Below are 18096 nucleotides of genomic sequence, written 5' to 3'. Positions count from 1 at the left end.
TTTCTTTCTGTCTGTTGTTCGTTCATTTTAAGCTATTTTAATCTAATGGAAAGGTTTTGTATGTGCTAATTACATGTATATTTACATGACGTAGTTTATAATCCGGTTATCTTTTCCTATTGTCTAAATACTCTCTAGTCTTACCTATATCCTTTTAATCTATGATATTTATGTAACATGATGTAGTTATAAAATCGTATAATAAAAGCCCCTCGGTATATACCTTTTCATCGACTAACCTTTACATCATTTAGAAAAACTTCGTAGAAAGTTTACTGTTTTAATGTTGGCCTTTAAATTGTTAGTGCTGTACATATATAAGATACCGATCATTCATAGTTTGTGGGGGACATGTTTTTCTTAAAAAACAATAAAAAAAAATTCTCGACTTTATTAAAATACAAAATATGTTTTTCAACAGCATACAGGAAGAAGAAACTTTCTGTTGACTCTCAATCTTGAATTAATGCCCCCTTTTCGTGGAAATAGGGGGCATTAATACCCCCCGGAAAAAACCCAAAGCAAACCAAAATATATAAAAAAAACCAGAAGATTTATGGTTTATTTAAATATACAATTCCTTGATAAGTCATACCAGATACATATAATACTAGTGATATAGCAGATTGAGCTATATGTTTGGTGTATATTTAGAAAGTTGGACATTATAAATCGAAGCATTTTTATTGGCCGATCTGAAAACAAATGTCACGAGTTGAATTTAATTTTAGAAATCCGACAAACAGGTAACAATCGAATTTGACGTCATCAGGTGAGACTATCGAAGAAGTTAATTTGAGAAGGGAAACCCCCATATAGTGACATCACATGAATTCCGGTATCTCGGCGAACAGCTAGGTGAACGAGGCAAGAAGAGTCTAAACTAAATAACAAGTCGAAGAAAAGTTTACCAGGACAACTAAACCAGCTTTTAATGAGAGTCAGGTATATACATTGAAACATGAGAAGCCATAAATATGCTAGCCTGTGGTTTATAAAACAACAGTGCTTTGGACAATCGTTATCGAGGATGTTAAAGGGGGGTGCTTGCACGGAAAAAAACGTGAAATAAACATAATTTCACGTTGAACTTGAAATAATTTCTGTCATGAACGTTGCAGGATAAATAAAACTTTGATGTGAACCTTTTGTGACTGATTCACTGTCTTCCTGAGGCCCCTCATCAAGTCATGGGGGTGTCCAGGTAATCACATAATCAAATTTTTTTTGCCAATATAATCACATAATCATTAATTATTTTTTTAAACAAGATAATCAAATAACGAAAAATACACTCCTAGATTATCAAATAATCATGAAATATTTGGTCTGGTAATCAAATAACCACTACAAAAACGGCCAAGTAATCACATAATCAAAAACCCCATGAGGAGGCTCCTTCCTGTATATGTAAACTCTCTGTTTTACTTGATACAGAGACATATGTCTCTGCTTGATATTCCCCATTTAGTATACATTTATGATTGTTTTGATAATTGAGTCATTACAGATGGCCGATTATATAGAATAGCTTAGCAATTTGCCTTTTCAGAATCTAAAGGACCTATGGGTAATCTCATTGTTCGTACACCAAAATGAAAATAACATTACATCATTGGTTGAATTTCTATTGTTTATCCCGTTTTAAACCAATCACAACGTTTTGGTGTACGTTTTTTGAAATATTACCCAGAATGCATTAGATTCTGAAACGGCGAATTAATTTAGATTTGAAACCAGTACTTATATCTTGGAAGCTCCAAAATCGACAAAGAACAACATCAAAGGACTTTCCCCTTTATCAAAAAATAAAATTGAAGCCATTTTTTCTTGAGATCCCTGCCTAGTGTTTGAATTTTATTTGAAAAATACCGAGCACGCAAAATGAGCATTTGAAAATCATGGTGCACATAAAATTAAATAAGCAGAACACATTGAACAAGGCACCTGTCTTACACGACTGAACGTCAAATAAAAAAGTAAAAACACGTTGAACGTGAAATAAAAAAACAACTATCACGTTGCACGAAAATAAACCTTTACCACACTCGTTATCAGTTTGTCTGTTTGTAAGACACTCTGAAATTGTAGGCGGCATAGACTGTTAAGTAACAAGCTCTATTAATATGCCGTGTATGGACAGAATGTAACAGTATTTTCGAGGTTCACAGTGCTGCATACAGTACAGATCAGACTGTTAACATCTACATACATGCATTTCTAAACGTTTACCCATACTGTTCTTAACAAATGATAGTAGAACAGGTACTTGGATACGTGAATTGGATATTGTTTTTTGTTGTTGTTTCCACTGATTATTCAATTTTCTATTTGTATACATTATACCACATACTTTAAACACTATTATACTCATCTTATCTTGTTTTGACTATTTTGTGTGAATTTATGAAGTCTGATACATCAATCAATCCCTACTAAACACATCAACAAAAACAAGGTAAGACAAGCTTAGAAGTGTGAGGTTTGTGGTAAACAAATATCCTATACTCAAGCGCCTTGTGCGCCGGCTTCCCCCTCCAAAATGTAATAAAGGTAAAATTATGCCAATTTTGTTTCACAATATTAAAGATCATCCTATTTCTGATTCTCAGGATACATCCCCTAAACATCAAATCCTGGGTCTGCACCTGGTAAGGTATATTCATATTTTTTGGATAGAAATGAGCCTAGACAATAAGGGTCTATAAACTCTATATGTATTTGACCTGTAGACAAGTCCCCATGGCAAAAGCTGTTTTCTGATTTGTACTAGAGTATGAGAGGTCAGAGATGTGTTTTTGGGGAAAATAATCAGAAACACAGGTCTGTTCTCTGAATGAAGGTCTGGATGGGGGGGGGGGGGTCCTTCATTTCTGTATTCTGTAATTTTTTAGGGCATTTTTCTTTGCTCTTTATTCTTTATAAATATATGAGAAGAACATAACCCGTATCATGCAAACAACTGGTGATAGAAGAACATAACCCTTATCATGCCAACAACTGGTTATAGAAGAACATAACCCGTATCATGCCAACAACTGGTTATAGAAGAACATAACCCGTATCATGCCAACAACTGGTTATAGAAGAACATAACCCGTACCATGCCAACAACTGGTTATAGAAGAACATAACCCGTATCATGGCAACAACTGGTTAGAGAAGAACATAACCTGTATCATGGCAACAACTGGTTAGAGAAGAACATAACCCGTATCATGGCAACAACTGGTTAGAGAAGAACATAACCCGTATCATGGCAACAACTGGTTAGAGAAGAACATAACCCGTATCATGGCAACAAGTGGTTATAGAAGAACATAACCCGTATCATGGCAACAACTGGTTAGAGAAGAACATAACCCGTATCATGCCAACAACTGGTTAGAGAAGAACATAACCCGTATCACGCCAACAACTGGTTATAGAAGAACATAACCCGTATCATGCCAACATGCTTTGTATAGAATATTACCATAAAAGATTGGATGTGAAATACCTGAACCTATAAGATGTCTGCATGTTGATTTATATTTACAAATGATGTCCTTGTACCGATGATAAAATTTAGTAAATGTTTTGACTCTAGTCTGTCTACACTGAAGTGTGGGAGATGTGTTAGATTCCAATCTCAATTATCTAGGATTGCCAGTTTTCCTGTTTAAGTTTGATGGTTCTCTCCAGTCACTCCAGCTTCCTGCACCAGTAAAAACTGGCCACCAAGAAATAGGTGTTAAACACTAGAAAATCAATCAATTAAATGGCTCAAAATTTTGGAATGTATTGTTGGTATAGATTATTCCTGAAGAATACAAACTGTCTAAATGTATCCAGTGAAATGATTGGTGAATTAAAATTCTATGAACGAGCACACTTACAATCCTAAAGAAGGTGATATAAATGACTATTGCACAAATCCTATCAAGAATAAGATAATTGCCATGTTCATTGCTGTGTTCTGTAGGGAAGGAGTGGTAATTAGATAACTCTGTAGGGAAGGAGTGGTAATTAGATAACCTAGGGCTCAGACATGGACTGTGCACTTTCAAATGAATATATATCAGATTTGGAAGGGAGTGGCATAATAAAAATTGATTTTCATCAAGTTTTAATTATGAAAATCCTTTTAGGTGGCAATTTATGCACACTTAGTAGGAGATGCTCAAAATTATGCAGTGCAGGGTACATGGTTAGTTTTGTTGATTCCTCCTGTAGTTTTTAAGCTAGAACCACTATACTATGCAGGATTAAGTACATATACATGTACTAAAGGTGTGTGCTAATCTTTTTGTACATACATGTACAAAATATAACTAAGGGATGTGAATATTGTCAGAATTTTAAGTTTTTCTATACTTCCACAAATGAAAGGATGTTGTCATTTTTAGGCCCCCTTGACTAAGTGCAGTTGATTTACATTTGTTAATACACAATGTTAAAAAATACATTCATGGAGAATTTTCATCTGCTAAATATAATTTTCAGTTAGTGTTTTCACGTTAGTGCCACCAAGAACAGTTGTTAACTGGGTATGGCACCATGTACATTTTGTATCATTAACATTTACATTTTTCCCTCCTTTTAACTTTGCAAAACATGAGTGATAAAGTTCCAAACAAATAAGGACTATAAATTGTCCTTCAATAAGGAATAAATCATAAATATGACGGGGGCATCAAATGTGTCTTTGAGACACAACAATTACAACTTGTACTTTTAACTTTGAAGTTTACTTAAATCTAATGTTCGTGGAACTATATTCATGCAAACCGCAAGTACATATTTGTCTAGTTTACTGGGAAATTATCATTGATTTATTAATTTTTGTTAAATTATTGTGTAAAATGTGTCTTAAATTAAGTTTGTGTAATTTAAGTGCTGTTCCATAAATCAGTCTGCTTAAATTGAATAAATCAAAGTGTCTAATTTGAATGATTTTATTTCTTGTTAATTAGTCATAAAAATCTTTCCTAGGAAAAAAAAGTTGAACAATTGGTAAAGTAGTGGTTTTTTTTCAGTTCTTGATCAGGGCTTTTTTTCATTAATCCTGAAGATTGGTTTTTGTATAACATGTACATGTACATGTATACACAATTTAGAATATATATTAAAAATACCGAATGTTCATCAATTGTACATTTAATATGTCATGTTAATATAATCATGCATTGGTAACTTTATAATGATATTGAATTTAGATATTTTTATAATGATATATATGGAATTTATATATTTTCATATTTAAGGAATGATTGTAATATTTTTTCTGTCTATGAAGAAATAACATAAAAAAACTGAATAACCCGTGTAGCAGGTTATTTAAAAGTGTGCACCACATATTTTAGGTTATTTCGAATATTTACAGTTTCAGGGCTGGGATATATTTATCTGTAGACATGGTAGACATTCAATTTTTATACGACCGCAAAAAAATTTTGTGGTCGTATATTGGTATGACGTTGGCGTCGTCGTCGTCGTCCGACGTCGTCGTCGGCCGAAGACACATTGGTTTTCGCACTCTAACTTTAGTTTAAGTGAATGGATCTTTTTGAAATTTGACCATAAGGTTAAATACCACAAAAGGAAGGTTGGGATTGATTTTGGGGGTTATGGTACCAACAGTTAAGGAATTAGGGGCCAAAAAGGGGCCAAAAATAAGCATTTTCTAGTTTCCAGACAATAACTGTGGAACGGTGTATGGATCTCTCTGAAATTATACTACAAGTTTCCATACCAGAAAGGGATGGTTAGGATTTGCTTTGGAGGGTTATGGCTCAAACCGTTTAGGAATTAGGGGCAAAAAAGGGGGAAAAACAAGGTTGTCCTGGTTAATGGACAAATACTTTAGTACAAAACATAATTTAAAGCAGTGTAAGGGAGATAAATCAAATACATCATTGAAATTATCTCCCCTACACTGCTTTTAAATTATGTATAAAGTAATGGTTAATGAACAATAAAGATAATTTAAAACAGTGTAAGGGAGGTAATCCAAATACAACGTTTTGGTTACTTCCCTTACACTGCTTTTAAATTATGTTTAAAGAAATGCATAACTAAAGGAAGACCAGTAAAAATATCTGCAAATGTTGCATCTTTTTTTTTAACAAAAAAATCCATATGAAAGATTTGACACTATATTTTTAATTCTATTATAAAATAGATTAAGTTAGCACTATGGTAAATTTAAATGGGTAATTATGGTTGCCAACTCCATTGGAAATTTGAATTGAGATTATGACCATATCTTGAGGGAAAGAATTTTTTTGGGGAAAAAAGGGGGGGGGTTAAAAGAAATTGTGGGGGGATCAATTTTTTCTCATTTCAGATTTCAGAAATTAAAAAGAATTATTCTTCAAATTTTATTTTTTTTAAATTTCAAATATTGAAAAATTTCAAGAAGTAATCTTTAATTGCACAGTATGGCACATTAGATTTGTAAAATCTTTGATCACATTTATTTATTTGTTATGCCGAATCTAACAGTGTATTTAGATTTTTAATTTTGGGTCCAGTTTTCAAATTGGTCTACATTAAGGTCCAAAGGGTCCAAAATTAAACTTTGTTTGATTTTAGCAAAAATTGAATATATGAGGTTCTTTGATATGCTGAATCTAAACATGTATTTAGATTTTTTATTTTTGGCCCAGTTTTCAAGTTGGTCCAAATTGGGGTCCAAAATTAAACTTTGTTTGATTTCAACAAAAATTGAATATATGGGGTTCTTTGATATTCTGAATCTAACCATGTATTTAGATATTTTATTTCTGGACCCCGTTATCAAATTGGTTCATATTGAGGTCAAAAGGGTCCAAAATTAAACTTTGTTTGATTTCATCTAAAATTGAATTATTGGGGTTCTTTGATATTCCAAATCTAACCGTGTATTTAGATTTTTAATTTTGGGTCCTGTTTTTTTAAATTGGTCTACATTAAGGTCCAAAGGGTCCAAAATTAAACTTAGTTTGATTTTAACAAAAATTGAATTCTTGGGGTTCTTTTATATGCTGAATCTAAACATGTGTTCAGATTTTTGATTATGGGCCCAGTTTTAAAGTTGGTCCAAGATAGGGTCCAGTATTTAAACTTTGTTTGATTTCAACAAAAATTGAATATATGGGGTTCTTTGATATGCTGAATCTAAACATGTATTTAGATTTTTGATTATGGGCCCAGTTTTCAAGTTGGTCCAAATTGGGGTCCAAAATTAAACTTTGTTTGATTTCAACAAAAATTGAATATATGAGGTTCTTTGATATGCTGAATCTAACCATGTATATAGATTTTTTATTTGTGGGCCCCGTTATCAAATTGGTTCATATTGAGGTCAAAAGGGTCCAAAATTAAACTTTGTTTGATTTCATCAAAAATTGAATTATTGGGGTTCTTTGATATGCCAAATCTAACCGTGTTTTTAGATTTTTAATTTGGGTCCCGTTTTTTTAAATTGATCTTCATTGAGGTCCAAAGGGTCCAAAATTAAACTTAGTTTGATTTTAACAAAAATTGAATTCTTGGGGTTCTTTGATATGCTGAATCTAAACATGTGTTTAGATTTTTGATTATGGGCCCAGTTTTCAAGTTGGTCCAAGTTGGGGTCCAAAATTAAACTTTTTTTTATTTCAACAAAAATTGAATATATGGGGTTCTTTGATATGCTGAATCTAACCATGAATTTAGATTTTTTATTTGTGGGCCCCGCTATCAAATTGGTTCATATTGAGGTCAAAAGGGTCCAAAATTAAACTTTGTTTGATTTCATCAAAAATTGAATTATTGGGGTTCTTTGATATTCCAAATCTAACCGTGTATTAAGATTTTTAATTTTAAGTCCCGTTTTTTAAATTGGTCTACATTAAGGTCCAAAGGGTCCAAAATTAAACTTAGTTTGATTTTAGCAAAAATTGAATTCTTGGGGTTCTTTGATATGCTGAATCTAAACATGTGTTTAGATTTTTGATTATGGGCCCAGTTTTCAAGTTTGTCCAAGTTGGGGTCCAAAATTAAACTTTGTTTGATTTTAACAAAAATTGAATATATGGGGATCTTTGATATGCTGAATCTAACCATGTATTTTGATTTTGGACATTGGACCATAATAGGTAAATTAAAAAAAATCAAGTTCTTAGACCACATTCTTTCTGTGTCAGAAACCTATGCTGTGTCAAATATTTAATAACAATCCAAATTCAGAGCTGTATCAAGCTTGAATGTTGTGTCCATAATTGCCCCAACTGTTCAGGGTTCGACCTCTGCGGTCGTATCAAGCTGCGCCCCAGCGAAGCATTTTATTTTATTTGGAAATATTGAAAATTGGTTAGGTTTCTACCAAAAGCCAACTAGCTATTTATAGTTTTATACCTGTGCATAGTACCCTGACTTACATTACATATCGATTGGTGTAACAAGATTCTGTTGACAATGTACACGGAAGTGGTTTCCATGGTACTGGACCAAAAGCCTCAAACAGGTCGAGAGGCAAACACCCTAGAAGCTTTAAGGATTAATGAATTATTGAAGGCTACCATATCTAACATTTCCTTTTTAGCTCACCTGGCCCGAAGGGCCAAGTGAGCTTTTCTCATCACTTGGCGTCCGTCGTCCGGCGTCTGTCGTCGGCGTTAACTTTTTACATTTTGAACTTCTTCTAGAGAACCACTGAATGGAATGAAACCAAACATGGCATGAATGTTCCTTATGAGGTGCTGACCAAGTGTTGTTACTTTGTAGCGGATCCATCATCCAAGATGGCCGCCAGCGGGGGACTTAGTTTAACATAGGACCCTATGGGAAATACATACAAATGTCTTCTTTTAGAGAACCACTGAATGGAATGAAACCAAACATGGCATGAATGTTTCTTATGAGGTGCTGACAGAGTGTTGATACTTTGAAGCCCATCCATAATCCAAGATGGCAGCCAGCGGGGGACTTAGTTTAACATAGGACCCTATGGGAAATACATACAAATGTCTTCTTTTAGAGAACCACTGAATGGAATGAAACCAAACATGGTATGAATGTTCCTTATGAGGTGCTGACCGAGTGTTGTTACTTTGAAGCCGATCCAAAATCCAAGATGGCCGCCAGCGGGGGACTTAGTTTAACATAGGACCCTATGGGAAATACATACAAACGTCTTCTTTTAGAGAACCACTGAATGGAATGAAACCAAACATGGCAAGAATGTTCCTTATGAGGTGCTGACCAAGTGTTGTTACTTTGAAGCTGATCCATCATCCAAGATGGCAGCCAGCGGGGGACTTAGTATAACATAGGACCCTATGGGAAATACATACAAATGTCTTCTTTTAGAGAACCACTGAATGGAATGAAACCAAACATGGCAAGAATGTTCCTTATGAGGTGCTGACCAAGTGTTGTTACTTTGAAGCTGATCCATCATCCAAGATGGCAGCCAGCGGGGGACTTAGTTTAACATAGGACCCTATGGGAAATACATACAAACGTCTTCTTTTAGAGAACCACTGAATGGAATGAAACCAAACATGGCAAGAATGTTCCTTATGAGGTGCTGACCAAGTGTTGTTACTTTGAAGCTGATCCATCATCCAAGATGGCAGCCAGCGGGGGACTTAGTTTAACATAGGACCCTATGGGAAATACATACAAATGTCTTCTTTTAGAGAACCACTGAATGGAATGAAACCAAACATGGCAAGAATGTTCCTTATGAGGTGCTGACCAAGTGTTGTTACTTTGAAGCTGATCCATAATCCAAGATGGCAGCCAGCGGGGGACTTAGTTTAACATAGGACCCTATGGGAAATACATACAAATGTCTTCTTTTAGAGAACCACTGAATGGAATGAAACCAAACATGGCATGAATGTTCCTTATGAGGTGCTGACCAAGTGTTGTTACTATGAAGCCGATCCATAATCTAAGATGGCCGTCAGCGGAGGACTTAGTTTAACATAGGACCCTATGAGAAATACGTACAAATGTTTTCTTTTAGAGAACCATTGAATGGAATGAAACCAAACATGGCATGCATGTTCCTTTTGAGGTGCTGACCAAGTGTTGTTACTTTGAAGCCGATCCATAATCTAAGATGGCCGTCAGCGGAGGACTTAGTTTAACATAGGACCCTATGAGAAATACGTACAAATGTTTTCTTTTAGAGAACCATTGAATGGAATGAAACCAAACATGGCATGCATGTTCCTTTTGAGGTGCTGACCAAGTGTTGTTACTTTGAAGCTGATCCTTCATCCATGATGGCTGCCAGATGGGGACAATGTTTAACAAAGGACCCTATGGACAATACATACAAATGTCTTCTTTTAGAGAACCACATACTGAATGGATTGAAACCAAACATGGCATGAATGTTCCTTATGAGGTGCTGACTAAGTTTTGTTACTTTGAAGCTGATCCTTCATCCATGATGGCCGTTAATGGGGGGACTTCCTTTAACATAAGACCCTATGGGAAATACATACAAATGCTTCTTCTAGAGGTGCACTGAATGGAATGAAACCAAAACATGGCATAAATGTTTCTTATGAGGTGCTGATTAAGTGTTGCTACTTTGTTGCCGATTTACTGTTGAAGATGGCCACCAGGATTTTTTATTAAATTACAGGACCAATATGAAACCAAATTTGGCCTCACTCATTATTAGGGTATCTGTTATGATTTTAATCTATTTTTACATGATTTCCAAAACCAAAGTAGAATCAGGTGAGCGACACAGGCTCTTGAGAGCCTCTAGTTACTATTTCCTTCTGTTCTGTACTATTTTTTGTCTTCTTTAGAATTGTATGTAATGAGAGAGCCCAGTTACTGTATATTCAGAAATTATTGCGATGTTTTTATTATTGCGAAAAATGCGACAAGGTAATAATCGCAATAATTCAAACTCGCATTTTGAAATTTTTCATATGAACTAAACAGGATTTTTCTCAATATCGCAAAAATCAAAATCGCATTTTAGTCTAACATAACAAAATCGCAATAATAAATGCACGCAATAATTTCTGAATTTACAGTATACTTTGATAGATGATACACAAGAACATTAGATTCATTGACCACAACTTATAAATACACCAGTATAGTTAAACACTGACAATATTACTCATTGATAATGAATTTTGGGAATTTGACTAAAACTAAAGATTAAACTCTCCCCTTCAGGAAAAGTTGACCTTAGCTGGTTTTTGGTTGTTTTGGTGGTAAAGATTGCATAACATGCAATCAAAATCCTTATGGTACTGACTGATATCTGTCTCTTCCACAGTTTTTCAGTAAACAAAATAGTACAGTGAGTGAGATCATTCTTCAGATCCTATCCGGTCAGTGTCATTCAATTTATTAATGATATATATTATACTGAAATATTCAAGTTACAATATGATGTGTATTTGAATTACCATACTTTCCAAGAAAAACTTTTTTTATAAAAAATTTCATAAGTAATGTATGGCCTATGAATCTGTTATACAGATAGGTTTATCATCAACAAAGGAAGATAACTCCATTTCAAATTTATAATTTGCCTAGATAATTACGATTCAATGTTTTAAATTTTCAAAACTGTAAAAGCAATCTTTACCCTTCAATGTTCACAAGCACTTTGATTTTTTAGGTTTTTCTGGTGTGTTGCACAATATATTCTTATATTTTATTTTTTTTTTAATTTTTGGTTTGTAACAATTTTGTTGAATTATGATTTAGAAAAACTGCTTCAAAGGGGCATCAACTACGATTCAGACAAAAAATTAAAGTATGATTTTTTTCGTTTCAAACATTTTATAAAAGTTGAATATTGAAAAAATGGTTTTGCTATTAGCAGTCAGTTTGGTTCAATTTTGTCAAAATAATCTTGAAAACATCGTTAATCTATCATTGGCTGGCATGTCAATAATTCTACCTCATTTAAATCTGTATTCATACAAGCTTTAACTTAACCCTAATAGCTGCAGATTGGGTACCCAAGTGCTAAGCATGTTTATTTATTAAAAAGATAAGAATGTCAGTATCAAAAAGTGAAACAAGGGAGCCACCAGGAAAAACCATTTCCTTGACTGGTTCAGCCCACTGAAAATCAATCATATACAGGTAAAATGATGATTTACAATTTCTGTCTCGCCTTGACGGAGTCAAAAAGCGAGACATAGGTATGCTGTTTCCGTCGTTGGCGGCGGCGTCAACAATGTATTAGTTAATGATTAGGTCTAGTTTAAGGTGAACCACTAGTGGTTGGTCAATGATATTTGGTATGCAGTTGTATTAGCACTGGCACATCTCATTTCCATGGAGATTATTTGGCCCTGCCCCTTCAGTCATGGTCTACTGACTTTGAAACTTTTGCTTAGTTTACATGTATTAGTTTGTGATTAGGTCAGTTTATGGGGAACCACTAGTGGTAAGTCAGTGATATTTGGTTTGCAGTTGTATAAGCATTGGCATATCTCATTTCCATGGAGATTATTTGGCTCCGTCTCCTCAGTCATGGTCTATTGACTTTAAAACTTTTGCTTAGTTTACATGTATTAGTTTTTGATTAGGTCAGTTCAAGGGGAACCACTAGTGGTAAGTCAATGATATTTGGTATGCAGTTGTATAAGCATTGGCATATCTCATTTCCATGGAGAATATTTGGTCCCGCCCCCTCAGTCATGGTCTATTGACTTTGAAACTTTTGCTTAGTTTACATGTATTAGTTTGTGATTAGATCAGTTTAAGATGAACCACTAATGTTAAGTCAATGATATTTGGTATGCAAGTTTATTGTCATTTGTAAGTCTCGTTTCCATGGAGATTATATAGCCCCTCCCCCTCATCATGGTTCATTGACTTTGAAACTTTTACATAGTTTACAAGTCAATGTTTGTGTTTAGGTTTGTTGAAAGGGAACGACTTATGATAAGTCTATGGTATTTGGTATGCAGTTGCATTAGCATTGGCACATCTCATTTCCATGGAGATTATTTTGCTATGTACCTTCAGTCATGGTTCATTGACTTTGAATAGTTTTGCATAACTTACATGTTAAAGTATTGCTATTTTAATTTCAACATTTGCATTATCAAAAGTACAAAAAGGTGAGACATATCTCTGTGTTAACAGTTTATTATTCAATGACATAAAATCAAACAGACCTAGAAAAATCATCTTAATACAATTGCACATGCTTGTCTGTCTATATATATTAACTTTCAATTCAGAAATTATTGGGAATAATGCGACTGAGTGAATATCGCAATAATAAAAAATCGCACTCTGATATCTGATATCAGATCTATATATATATATATATATATCTGTACGGAATCTGATGTACAGTAGTTGTCGTCTGTTTATGTAGTTCATAAGTGTTTCTGGTTTCTCGTTTTTATATAGATTAGACTGTTGGTTTTCCCGTTTGAATGGTTTTACACTAGTAATTTTTGGGGCCCTTTAAATTTATAGCTTGCTGTTCGGTGTGAGCCAATGCTCCGTGTTGAAGGCCGTACTTTGACCTATAATGGTTTACTTTTATAAATTGTTACTTGGATGGAGAGTTGTCTCATTGGCACTCATACCACATCTTCCTATATCTATGTATGCAGATTTTCCGGAAATCACAATAATTAATCTCACATTTTGTCCATCCTTCAAAAATTACAATGATGAATGCACACAATAATTTCTTAATTTACAGTATTTTATGTATATATCCATTGGTGTGACCATCCACAATCTTTAGAGGTCATCTGGATGGTTGATTAGATGATGTTGAGTCTGAAATATGCACGAAATGCTGATACATTATAACAAGTCCATGCATTGTTAATTGTTTCTTTTGGACTTTTTGCAATTTGGATTTATGAATCAGTGATCATGAATTTGACAGCTAATGCCCCTTTAAAGGTAAGAAAAAGTATTAAATGTGATTTAACTTCAACCTGGAGGTAATTATAGCCAAAAATTTTAAAAAATCAATGAAAATAAATGTAACTGTACTAAACAGGCTCTGTAGCAAATAATCAACCAACAATTTGTATATACATGTAATTGTTTTTCCAGAAAAATAAAATTGAAAATGAGTTCCCTCTTTTTTAGACAGTATTTATATATGGTCCTTGGATTTTAATTTCATATTAAATAAATATACCGCTAAGTTTTTACTTCCTTGTCTAAATGTTGATAAATCAAAAGATTTCACTTGTTCCTGGAGGTTTCAATATTTTGTTTCAACCTGGGGGAAGTTTCAAAACTTGTTTTAACCATTATCGCACAGGTGTTTTTAGTATATGCATTTTGATACATTATTAAAAAAAACACTAGACAGATATGATATAGAGTCTACATACAGTCCTTGACAATAGAAAAGTCAGTGTCTATACCAGATGTAAAGTGCTTATCTGATTTGTCTTAAGAATAAAAGAAATTGAAAAGATTATCAATGAAAAGTTTGGTTTTTTTTTAATACATGTTTATAATTTTTTTTTTAATATTTGGGATTTAAGTTAAGGTTTTCTTATACATTGCATGAAATGTCTGGTCTTCTCGGTTAGATATTACTTATTACTGTATAGGGTCCAATAACGTCCTGTCCGAAATTTTCCTGAATGATATAATTTCAGAAGCATTATCATGAAGGAATATGCTTTATTAATTTAAGGCCAAAATCTGTATACACATTTGAAAAAACCAGAAGCAAAGGATCAGCACTTTTCTTGCTGTTCTTCATCTCAAAGTCACATCTGGTTTGTATCTTTAACTTATATTTTCTGATCTAGTGGATCATTTAATAACTTTATTACTGAAAACAAGTCCATTAGAAAGCAATGTATTTTATTTAATCAGAGTTGTCTTTCCTTATTTGTAAAAGCTGCTTTGAGAGGAGCATGACTGTTTTAATGTGTGCTTAAGAGTTTGATTAAGCTTGATGATTTCATTCTTATCCTCAGGTATAAGTGATGTTTTCATATCCAACTTTAGAAAAAGAATTTCCTAAATTATTTTTTGCAATTGAATAGCTTTTCTGAGCAAAGAAACACATACTTGATCTTGTGATATACTTTCTGTGTGAATGTTATTAGGGAACTAAAGCATTTGGTGTTACTTTTGTCCATCCTTCTATCTTCTCCATTTTGGTTTTTGTACAGTGACATCAATTAGCCTTCACCTGATAAAGTGAAATTTTGGAAACATTGTAGAAAATCAAACACAGGTTAGAAGTTAAGTTTTTGTACCATAATGCACCCCTTTCTGAACTAAAAAGTTTACATCCTTTGTTAAATTCTGAACCAACATATATAAATCACATATCTGTAAGATTTCATGCTCCTTTAATGGCAAGATATGCAAAAACACTTTATAACCTTCAAATTTTGACCCAGTTCATTACTAAGTCACTTTCTTATATGGGTAAGTGATGTTTTTATATGAAACATGATATACTACAAATGCACATTTTTTATATTGTTGGATTCTATTATGAAAAATGCACCTTTTTGTTGCTGGTTTCACCGTTTGGTAATTTTTATTTCTCATACCTCAGTTGTTATATTATAGGGTGAGACTGAGGTATCTTTTATTTTTTGACAACAAGTTTTTGATATTTTCCAAATAAGTTTATTTGAACAGTGACATGTAGATAAAAAATGTAGTTTACTATCTTTTTAATGCAGTTTTATTATGCCCCCGCCGTTGGGGAGGGGGCATTAAGTTTTACCCTTGTCTGTCCGTAGGTCCCAAAATTGGTTTCCATTCTCTAACTTTAGTTTGCCTCAACCAAATGCTATGAAACTTATACACAATGCTTATTACCACAAAACACAGATCAAGTTTGAATTTTGGTGGCGTCACTATTACTGTTCTAGAGTTATGCCCCTTTACAAATGGAAAAAATTGCTGAATTTTTTCGTTTCCGTTCTCTTTCTTAAGTTTGCCTCAACCAAATGTTATGAAACTTATACACAATGCTTATTACCACAAAACTCTGATCAAGTACAAATTTGGGTAGCGTCACTTCTACGGTTCTTGAGTTATGTCCCTTTATAATGTTATATGCAAGTGGGGGCATCATCTGTGTCCCATGGACACATTCCCCATTTATATTTGTTTCATGATTTTATTCCAGACATAGCCTGATGTTTTTAAGTTAGACCGGATACTTAACTTACTTTTGTTCTTTATTGATAAACACATTTAATATTTTGAACTGTAAAATGATATTTTTAACAATGAATTGTAAATAATATGCTGTGATATGATGATATAACATTATTCAAAATATTTTTTTTTCAACAGTTGACTAGTATGGCTGTCATTATCAAATATATATTAAGCTTTAAAAAACGATTCATCCATTCTGTTTTATAGAATAACAGAGATTGCACATGTTTCGAAAACTATCACTGAAAAGTTTTCATGATTTGTTGAAAAAGTTTTAAATAAACATTTTTGTCTCATTTATTTCCTAATCCCGGAGATGATTTGGATTGAAGGTTACTTACTGTTTATATCAGAAACATCCTATTGAACATTTGTTTTAGTGATGTAAATTTACAATTATTTATCTTTGTTACATTTGACTTAGTTTTGTTGGAAAGAAGTGATATATAGCTGTTCTTCATCTTAAAGTCACATCTAATTGATTTTTTTTCCTTAAAGTTTTTCTAATCTAGTAGCATATTTAATAACATCTTTAAAAACAGACACGTCCAGTCCTGACTGAAAAAAAATATTTTACTGTTACCCTAACAAATTCAGTTTTTCTTGAATAATCAATATTGTTTAAAAAACTTTGTTTTTTGGGTTTCCCCTTAGCCAATCAAAGATTTTCCCATTGTTTTTTTTTGGGGTGACGGTGGAGGGATATCCTTTTGTGAACTTTGCTTGAAGTACTGCTAGTTTGGTTTGATATTGTGTAGCAAGAAGAGAAATAGATTTTTTAAATGACATTATACACCATTGTAGTTCCCCCTTTATTGCAGAAATGTTCTCTTCCTTCATTGAATCTCGAATCATGAAATTGTATGACTTGAAATCCACAAGTCTCACTTCAAGTACACTGATTGGATAAAGAGGAACTTAGAATTTAATTTTTAAAATTTATAGATCTATTTTTAATTATTTTGCTCTGCAGGATTTCTTTTTTTGCCAAGCAGGGGAAGTAAAGTATAACAAAGATAGAATTGCTATTTATAGATATGTTTATGATATATTTAGATATTTATACACTGTATGCTTTAGTAAAGAAACTTGTGTCTCTGTATCATGAATTGAAAAATCAAACATTGAATAGATTTATAAGAAATAATAAAGTTTTTAGGTTTCACTGTCTACAGTTTAAAGTTTGAGAAAACCCCTTCACTCTCATAATTTTGTTAATTAATGTATTTTGAGAAAGCCCCTTAAAAGACACCAAGATAATGATAACCATATAATCCATTGATCTTTTCAGAGTTTACCTGTATATAATTGTATACCTCTGTGGGTTACTTGTCAGGAAAGAAAGGATTAATTGTGTATTAACACAACTATTGTAATTCTAGGGAATACATTTCATTATCAGACATAATTTTAGATGATTTTTGGATCTGATTGAATGGTAAGTGTGAATGTTAGAGCTTGTAATGAAGCTAATTTACAGTGAATGTAAGTATGTAAGTAATATCTACTTATGATAAGAATAAATGCACTTTAAAGATTTTAAAATAACTCTTTTTACAAATGTACAAAATGGTTTTCATGTTGATATTGTTCATATTGAATTGTGCACTGTTTATTTCTTTCAAAAGTAACTGTACTATATGTTTGTTACTTTGATGTCTTTAAAAGAAATGAGGGTTGCTGACCTGTTACTTTATAGATAAATTTCATAAATTTCTTTTTAGTTCTATTTCTTATACTGGTAGTATTTTGTGACACAAAAAGGAATATGTGATTTCTTTTGACATGTTTGAAAATATGTATGTAGACCTCACTCTGAGCAATGACATTTGTTATCCAAATTATGGAATAATTTCTTTTTTCTAAAATGCATATATCAAACTGTATTAATATTTTCAGTGTTATTATTTAGTTCTACGAACTTCCTTTGTATAAATTTGTTAGAAAAAACAGAACTAATGG

General features: G+C 32.9%; 1 protein-coding gene across 3 annotated transcripts in view; it reads left to right on the top strand.

Moving 5' to 3' along the window:
• Positions 1-817: 817 nt before the first annotated feature.
• LOC127739366 (protein kinase C delta type-like) overlaps positions 818-18096 on the top strand; it is a 99164-nt gene continuing 81885 nt past the window's right edge. For 2 of the 3 annotated variants that reach the window (XM_052251090.1, XM_052251066.1), the window contains exon 1: positions 818-945. The gene's annotated coding sequence lies outside the window, so the exon portion shown is untranslated. Of the gene's footprint in view, positions 946-17410; positions 17573-18096 lie in introns of those variants that run through there. The other variant, XM_052251074.1, reaches the window with a different exon arrangement.

Source organism: Mytilus californianus, unplaced genomic scaffold, assembly GCF_021869535.1.
Source record: "Mytilus californianus isolate M0D057914Y unplaced genomic scaffold, xbMytCali1.0.p SCAF_1, whole genome shotgun sequence".
NCBI lineage: Eukaryota > Metazoa > Mollusca > Bivalvia > Mytilida > Mytilidae > Mytilus > Mytilus californianus.
This window is presented reverse-complemented; position numbering and strand designations above follow the sequence as displayed.